Source organism: Balearica regulorum, chromosome 14, assembly GCF_011004875.1.
Source record: "Balearica regulorum gibbericeps isolate bBalReg1 chromosome 14, bBalReg1.pri, whole genome shotgun sequence".
NCBI classification, from domain to species: domain Eukaryota; kingdom Metazoa; phylum Chordata; class Aves; order Gruiformes; family Gruidae; genus Balearica; species Balearica regulorum.
The window spans coordinates 12,676,001-12,684,130 of NC_046197.1; the positions used below are offsets into that span (position 1 = coordinate 12,676,001).

Genomic DNA, 8,130 nt, shown 5'->3' on the forward strand with positions numbered 1-8,130 from the left:
GGGGGCATGGTCCTCCCCTCCTGCACCCCGTGCTGGCTCCTGGGGAGAAACGAGCTATTGCCAGCTCTCTGCTCAGGCTGCAAAAAGGGCACTTCTCCTCCAGAGAGCCAGCTTCACTACCTTCCCTCCCTTCCAGAGAAAGACATCTCCAGGAAGAAATGGATTCATCACAAGGTGCTTAGAGGGATGAGCCGTCTTCCCTCAAATCCCGGGATTTGCAATTTGTGCTGCTTCGGGGGTGTGGGAGGGCGCTGGGCTCACTCTCCCTTTCCATTTGACTCAGCCTTCTCATAGCAGGGATTATCCGCGTCTATCAAAGGGAAAGCTGCGGAGCAGACGTCTGCCTATTCTTCCTGAGCGCTGAGCCTGACAGCCGGCTTTTCAGCCCTGCTCCCATTACCAGCTGCCCTACAATGAGGGAGCTAAACTCCACACAAGGCCCACATGGAGCTCCAGAAGGAGCTGGGGGGCTGAAGGGTGCGGGAGGGGAGAGGGGGAAGACGGGTTGAGTGGCAGCAAGGGAGAGAAACAACTCATGCAGATGAGGGAGAGTTAATCCTATTTAGCACATGTATATTATCAATGAGTGTGTGTGGTGGGGAAAGGCAGGGGGGAGAACCCCCCACTGCAGGCAGGCGGAGGCAGACAAAAAGGTCATTCATGTGTGGCTCACAGAATTAAGAAGGTACCACAATCTGCTGCTGGTTTGGCTCCAAATGCTTCTTCGTATTCAAATCAAAGTCCCTTCCCCCAACCCAACCTGCAAAAACTTCCCCGTTTCTCTGTCCCTGCCTTGCTGTGCAATTAATTACCCGTCCAAGTTTTACTTTCCATCCCTTCTGGTGGCACTGGGGGGTGAGGGGCAGCAGCATTTCAGGACCAACTCAGCACCACATCCCAGGCCTCAAAATTTCAGCTTATGTTAAGATCCAGGCTTCAGAAGTTTAACATTGGCATCATCCACCATGTGTCCCAAGCATTATTCCAGAAATGGCTCAGGACCCACATTTCCAAGGCTCCAGACCCACTGCTGAGAAGAGCTCTTAAAACATGGAGCCCTTCAGAAATTTTGCCTACAGGGTCCAGAACTGAGATACCAGCCTGAGAGCTAGGGAATGCTTTGGTGGAATGGCTGGACCCTGAACCATCATTAGCTGTGGCTTTGTAAAAAGACTGAATTTGCAAAAAGTTCCTCTTCATCCAAATTTTAACCCAAGTGCGAGGCACTGAGTGACTTTCCACATCCTCCCACCTTGGCTGTACAGCATAACTGCACCTTCCCTGCAAAGTGTCTGCTTCCCTGAGAGCCGATGAAAAGGAATCCAAAACTCAGGGTTCTTTTAAATAACAGTGTGGGGATGAAAGACCAGGGCTGGAGTAAGTCATTTGAAATGCATAAGAAATCTCAGGCTTGAATCTACAGGCTGTCCCTTTAGAGAAAAAGCGAAATGTATTTTGGACAAACCACTTGACTGCTAATGAACCACAAACACAAACATTGCTCCTTAATTTGCATTCAGTGCCAGAGGAGACCCACACTCCTTCTAATGAGCACTGCCAGCCACCCTTTTCCAGGGAGAACTCCCCAGCCGCCCAAAAGAAACCGGCAATTCCTCCGGGGCCCCTGCACTGGCTAACTCCAGGCTTTGGATGGCTGCTTGTGCTGTGTTGCATAGCTCTCACTTCACCCCCCGGTAATCTCCTTGCCTTCTCCACAGGAATCGGAGATAGAGGAGCTCTCTCCTCCCCTACTGTACATGCTCATAGGTTTTAATCCAATTAAACCGTTCTCTCTCCTTGACAGATTCTCTTTTTTCTTCATTTGCTTTCAATAAAGAAGCATCATTTGCTTGGGAGCAGTCCAGGGTTGCAACAACAGGCCCTTCGCTTACATGTGTCGCTTACAAGTGGAAAACTGCAAATGAAGCTCGAGGTTTATTTTAGGAGGAGGGTGGAAATGGCCTTGTTATTTAATTTTTTTTAATGCTTTTAAAACCTTATTAAGCAAATTAAATTTCAAGAGATGTCTCACTCTTATTCTGGGAAGTCCCTTCCTCATCCCTTTCTTGTACCAAATTGGTATGTCAGCACAGGCGTGCCCATTGCCTGGCTCCCGCAGACCCATCAAGCATCGATTTTGACACTTAACAGAATTAGAAATGCCAGCCATCCAAACCTTGATGGCTTTTCACAGGGAACGAGCACTAACCTCCATTAGGAGGCTTCCTTTTATCACATAGATCCTCTTATAATTCAATTTGCAGTGAAATTCTCCCCCATCTCCCCAAACCCTGCCAGCTGCCAGCCCCATTCCTCTACCGCCAACACTTATTCCTCAGTCAAACAGACCTATATCCAATCCTTTCCTCAACTTAAAAAATCATCACTTATACCAGCTTCTCTCTGCTGGAAGGAAGCCACAGTCAATAGGTGAATCGGGTCTGTGCCTTGTACCCCTGAGTTAATAAATGTTGAAAAGAGGATGAGCCAAAGTCCTCTGTAAATATCTCTTCTGCCAGCCAAATAAACTTAATGTCATAATGCAGCACCCCTAAGTTCCTTGTAAAAACGTACCTGAAAGATGAAGATAGTGGTGAACAACTCAAATATTGCTGGTCTGCAAATCCTCCAGCCCTCAAGCAAATAACTATCTGTACAGAAACAAAGCAAGGAAAATGCAACTCAAAGGTAAGTGGAACTGCTCTTAATGTGAGGCAGTGTACTACCTGGGTTTGATCCAAAAATTAGTCAAGTTCTTCATTTAACTACAGGGGGTGGTTGGATTAGGTCCCACTTGGCTGATGTGCCAGGGACAGGAACGTGCAATTCAGTATCTTTCTCCTCCTTTTAACCGCTCTCAGACTCTTACGGTATTTTACAAATCATTCAAGGACTTGATGGGTTAGCAGGAAATTTCCTTTGTGCTGCTGCGCCAGAGAGGAGGAACAGATCTGGTAGGCAGCTCTTCTCCATTTTACAGTATCCCAGATCCCCATTCAGCTACAGTAGGGGAATGTATGCACAGGATTAAAAATTATCCATGATTACAATTTAGAGTGTTATAAACCACTCAGCACCTGGAGCCCTAGCGAGACGATATTTAAAGATTAATAAAATAAGCATTTGAAAATCCACTTCCCCTTTGGTTATTTGCCAGGATCACAGTCCAGAATATAGCATTTTCTGTGCAAGAACTGGTAAGCTGATTAACAGCTAAAGGAGAGCACTTTTCTGCACTCCCTTCAGCACGTACAGTACATACCATATCATCAGCATGAACAGGGGGAAGCCCATCCTGAACCTGTATCTTAATAACCGAAAAGTCCGGAGACTGTGTTTTAATAGTTATTGAAGGAAAGACTACTGTGCAGATATTTGGCCAAACTGCCTCTCCATCAATTTGGGATTAGTTCCATTGAAAACTAAGGAGCTATTTGTGTGATGATGAATGGACTTTCATTAAATACAGATTTTCATTCTGAATATGTTTTTAAACTTTGATCCCCAAGATTGAGCATGTGCATTTAACTCCACCCACCCAAATAGTCTGCTTTGGTCTGGCATTCAGGGTCCGGTTCAAAATTCATTAAAATTAGTGTCTGTCTTTCCACTGGCCTCAATGGGCTATAGATTGCATCCCAGTTCAGGACATCTCTTCATTTGACACCAAAGCCTACTGAAGTGAATTAAGCAATTGCCATTGACACCAATGATCTCTGAACCATGCTCTTTTATCTCCAGCTTTATCTTAAAAGCATCTGAAGAAAATTAAATCAAAAACAGGGCACCTTAGCAAGGTAAATGGCATTTAAACTGTAAAAGACTCTAACCTCTTAATCTGTATGTGTTTGGGTAAGGTTTCTGAAGTTAAACACATTTCTCCCTCCCATGGTGTATTTTTTTCTCTTCAACAGTCCATACCACTGTTTCCACTGGAATGGGATTTGGTGTTCAGTGCGATTTACCCATATAATATCTCAAAGTACAATTGTTGCAAATGATGCTACCCATTAACAGTAAATGCTTTCACTGTCTCCAGCTCTATAAATCTCTAAACATTACAAAGAGCTACTCCTTAGTTCCTCTCATGAGAGATTAGAGATGGGACTTTTGTGGACCCAAATGGTAAAAGAAAGGAAGGGTTTTTTTTTCTTCCTCCTCCTCAGAGTAGTTGTTTATTGAATGGACATGTGGGAAGGTAGGGGCACTCTGACCTCAACAGTTAAATTCTTTACCATATAGAATCATAGACTGGTTTGGGTTGATCATCTAGTTCCAACAACCCTGCCATGGACAGGGACACCCTCCACTAGCCCAGGTTGCCCAAAGCCCCATCCAACCTGGCCTTGAACACTTCCAGGGATGGAGCATCCACAACTTCCCTGCGCAACCTGTTCCAGTGCCTCACCACCCTCACAGTGAAGAATTTCTTCCTAATATCTAATCTAAATCTCCCCTCCTTCAGCCTACGGCCATCACCCCTTGTCCTATCACTCCATGCCCTTGTAAACAGTCCCTCTCCAGCTTTCCTGTAGGCACCTTTAGGTACTGGAAGGCTCCTATAAGCTCTCCCCGGACCCTTCTCTTCTCCAGGCTGAACAATTCCAACTCTCTCAGCCTGTCTTCATAGCAGAGGTGCTCCAGCCCTCTGATCATTTTTGTGGCCTCCTCTGGACTCACTCCAGCAGGTCCATGTCTTTCTTGTACTGAGGACTCCAGAGCTGGACTCCAGGTGAGGTCTCACCAGAGCAGAGTAGCGGGGAAGTACTCTGCTCTAATGAGACTCACCTGGTGGAGTCTCATTAGAGCAGAGTAGAGAGGAAGAATCACCTCCCTCGACCTGCTGGTCATGCTTCTGTTGACACAGCCCAGGATACGGTTGGCTTTCTGGGCTGCAAGCGTATATTGCCAGGTCATGTTGAGACAATATGTCTACCAATGCCCCTAAGTCCTTCTCCTTGAGGCTGCTCTCAATCCACTCTCTGTCCAGCCTGTAGCTGTGCTTGGGATTGCCCTGACCCATGTGCAGGACCTTGCACTTGGTCTTGTAGTTTCCCTTACATTCTATATCAGAGAGTTTCATTGGAAAAAATTCATTGAGGAGATGATTTTGAACAATTTGCACTCAGTGTTATTATTTTTTACATGATTCTTCCTAATACTAAGACAATAAATATAAAGCTCAGGAGTTCCTGACTTACAGATTTAGTTTTAAAGTGTTATTTGCACCAGTGGCACAAAAGGAATGCACGCACAAGACATAAATAGCAGAGCCTGTAGAGGATGGAGTAGGGCATGTTGCTGCAACAGGAGGGGTTTATCTGAGTGCTGGTCAATTAAATGCCCCAAAGAAATGGAAAGTGTTCCTCTTTTGCCCTGTTTCTATGTTTACAGGCCAGATCTTGTTCTCACTTTCCCCCTGCCAACCCTCATCACCTCCATTGGCTTTCTAGGAGGGACTTGAGATTAATGCCCATGTAGCAGAGCAGATTTAAAAATTACTTTATTTCAGTGGAAAGGTCTTGCTGTTACTTTAAAATATGTCCTTCTCTTTTTGTCTGACATTGCAATTAATCAAGTCTCCCACCCACTCAGAGCCTGTCTTCAGAGTTTCTCTGTCTCTCACTTTCTTTTATAGATGAGGCTTTAGAGCCTGCCAGAATTTATGGAGGGAAACAACATGGTTACAGCCAGGACCTCAGAAATCAGGTTCAGATACTCTCACAGCATGTCTCCTCCTCACCCTCCATCACAAGGCAGACCAGCGGCTGGTCCCTCTCCCTAAGCGTACATCTGCTCCTGCATCCTTACATCCACAGAAGATCTTGTACAGCGCCAGGTCCGGGCTCTGCCAAAGAGGAAGCAGACCTATTTAATGTGGCAGGTTTGAGGAATCTCAGGGCTCCAATTAGCATAATTAACTTAGAGAGTCTAACAAAGGGCACTGTGCAACCTGATGCCTCCCAGCAAATCAGCCTCACAGGCTCTCCCCAGCCCCCAGATCTGAGGCTTCAAGGAAACCCAGGAGGACCCAGCTGGTTTTGGGGAGGGGGCCAGAACAAGGGGAGAGGGGGAGCAGGAATCTCAAAGTTTTGCTCGCAGTGAAAGTACTTTCCGTGAGCAGAAGTAATTTAGCCTTTTGTTTTTAACATTACTGCATTTGGCTACGAGTTCTGGACTCGGTCAGTCTCACACTATCCAATAGTCAGTTCCACTATCCAGGAGCCCAAGTCAAAACCTGGGCGCAGAGTTAATCGTTCCCAGCTGCAGAACTGTATTCGGGTCCAAGGTCTGGTTCAGATTTGTCACCGAACAGTCCTCTACAAGCATGAAGTCACCATTAGATATTACGAGCAGGGTCATGTATGTACGAGGCTGATCATGGAGAGAAATAGTGGGGGGGTGTTTGTTTTGCATATGTGTTAGAAAAAAGGAATCACTAAAGAACAATGTAAATGTTATACCTTCTAACTGCAGGCTTTAAAAAAATAGGCCTGGTTATTTATTTTTTTGGCAAAACATGTCTGTTTTTCCTTTGTCAGTAGGTGCAAGTTGATTTCTGGAGCCAAAAACACCTCTTTTTGGCTAAATACCTGTTTCTTTTTTCTTTTAGTAGCACACCCTGGAGGAGCATAACTGAACTGACATAAATTATATGCAGAGGAACCGGGAGTTTAATGAATAGAAGACTCGTGGAATTCACTTGATGTTGGCACATTAACACACTTTTTCCTGTGCACTGAAAGTAGGTTCTGTAGTTTTCCCACATAAAGTGGGGAGGGGGGAGAGAAAGAAAAAGAAAACTTTTAAGACTCAGACCTTAGGTTTATATGAGGAGTTTGATCATTTGGTTCAGTCCCTGCGAAATGACATTTGAATGAACCAAGACAAGACACAGCAGGACAGCGTCGAAGTAGGCAGCAGAAATCTTCACATGCCTTCTTTAGTGTACGCTTAGTAAATGCTTGAAAACAAATAATTTCATGATAGCTTTAACTTGAAATAAGAGATACAAGTACCAACAACTTGGCCCTCTCGATCATCTTTCAAATAACAAACTCAAAATTGGCAGTTTGGAGTAAGTGAAGAATATAACAGGCACCGAGAGAGTAGTATCTATGCCCTTAGTAATAGCATACATTTCTGCATTCCCCCTGGTTGTTTAAATACTGCACACTGGTGACTGCAACTCTTTTTTAAAACAGAACCTGGGTACATAAATAAATGTGTGCTGACTTGTGCTGATGCTGTTCCAGCATCATAGGAAACACATTTGTTTATCAGGTTTGATTAAGCTTACACAATCCAAGTTCTGCCAGAGTCAGGAGTGCATTGTACACATCATTTGATAAGAGAGAAGGATGAGTTATGTAAACACCTAGCAACATGTGAGGGAGATTTACTCTAATTGTTTATGTGCCTTTGTGGGAAGATTATAATCATGTTGTTTCATTAAACAAAACAGTTGTACAAGTTCTATAAGACAAATTGCCTTTTGCTCTATTCACTTGCAAAGGTCATCCTGTTACCACTGATTAGCACCAGACAGCCAGTCATACTTTGGCAAAAGGCGAGTTCATTCATAACAGGAATGCAGAGTCTTTCTCAGAATAGGTTTCCCAGTGACTGACTTGGCAAAGACACAACGTAGAAAACCTTCTGCCCAATATCAAACATTCACCTTCTGACAGCTCCAGAGGACATCTATCCTTCACAGAGGTGCTGAGTACCATTGGCTCAAGCCTTTGGTTGCATCAGAGCCACAAGGAAATATGCAGAGGTGAAACGCAGGTAAATCCTTTCCAGATATGGCTAACCAATGGAGTAACCAACCTCATTGTTAACTAATGCCCAAAAGAACTGTTAAAGTTTGAGAAAATACAGCACCAGAGGAAGCTGAAGTTCTACTCTAGGTCTGTCATAGTGTTGGAGATACCTCTTCCCAAGTCCTCCTCCTGCACTCCCATCTCGCTTCATTATAGGCAGCCCAAGGAGCTGTCATGGACACTCTTAACATACACCACTCCCCAGAGCTTGGTAACTATCTTGCTTTGTCTCTTTGATAGGCATGTAGGAAACAAATGAGAAGATGTCTGAAGAGTCCATTAACATTGCTAGGTTAGATGCGTT

The 8,130-nt window shown here is 44.7% G+C and overlaps 1 long non-coding RNA gene across 1 annotated transcript; it reads left to right on the forward strand.

Annotated features, from left to right (window-relative positions):
- The first annotated feature begins 2,551 nt into the window (after positions 1–2,551).
- Positions 2,552–7,696, forward strand: LOC142603854 (uncharacterized). The gene is made up of 3 exons (XR_012837750.1): positions 2,552–2,688; positions 5,639–5,839; positions 6,614–7,696. It is a non-coding gene; the product is annotated as an uncharacterized LOC142603854 (long non-coding RNA).
- The last annotated feature ends 434 nt before the right edge of the window (positions 7,697–8,130 follow it).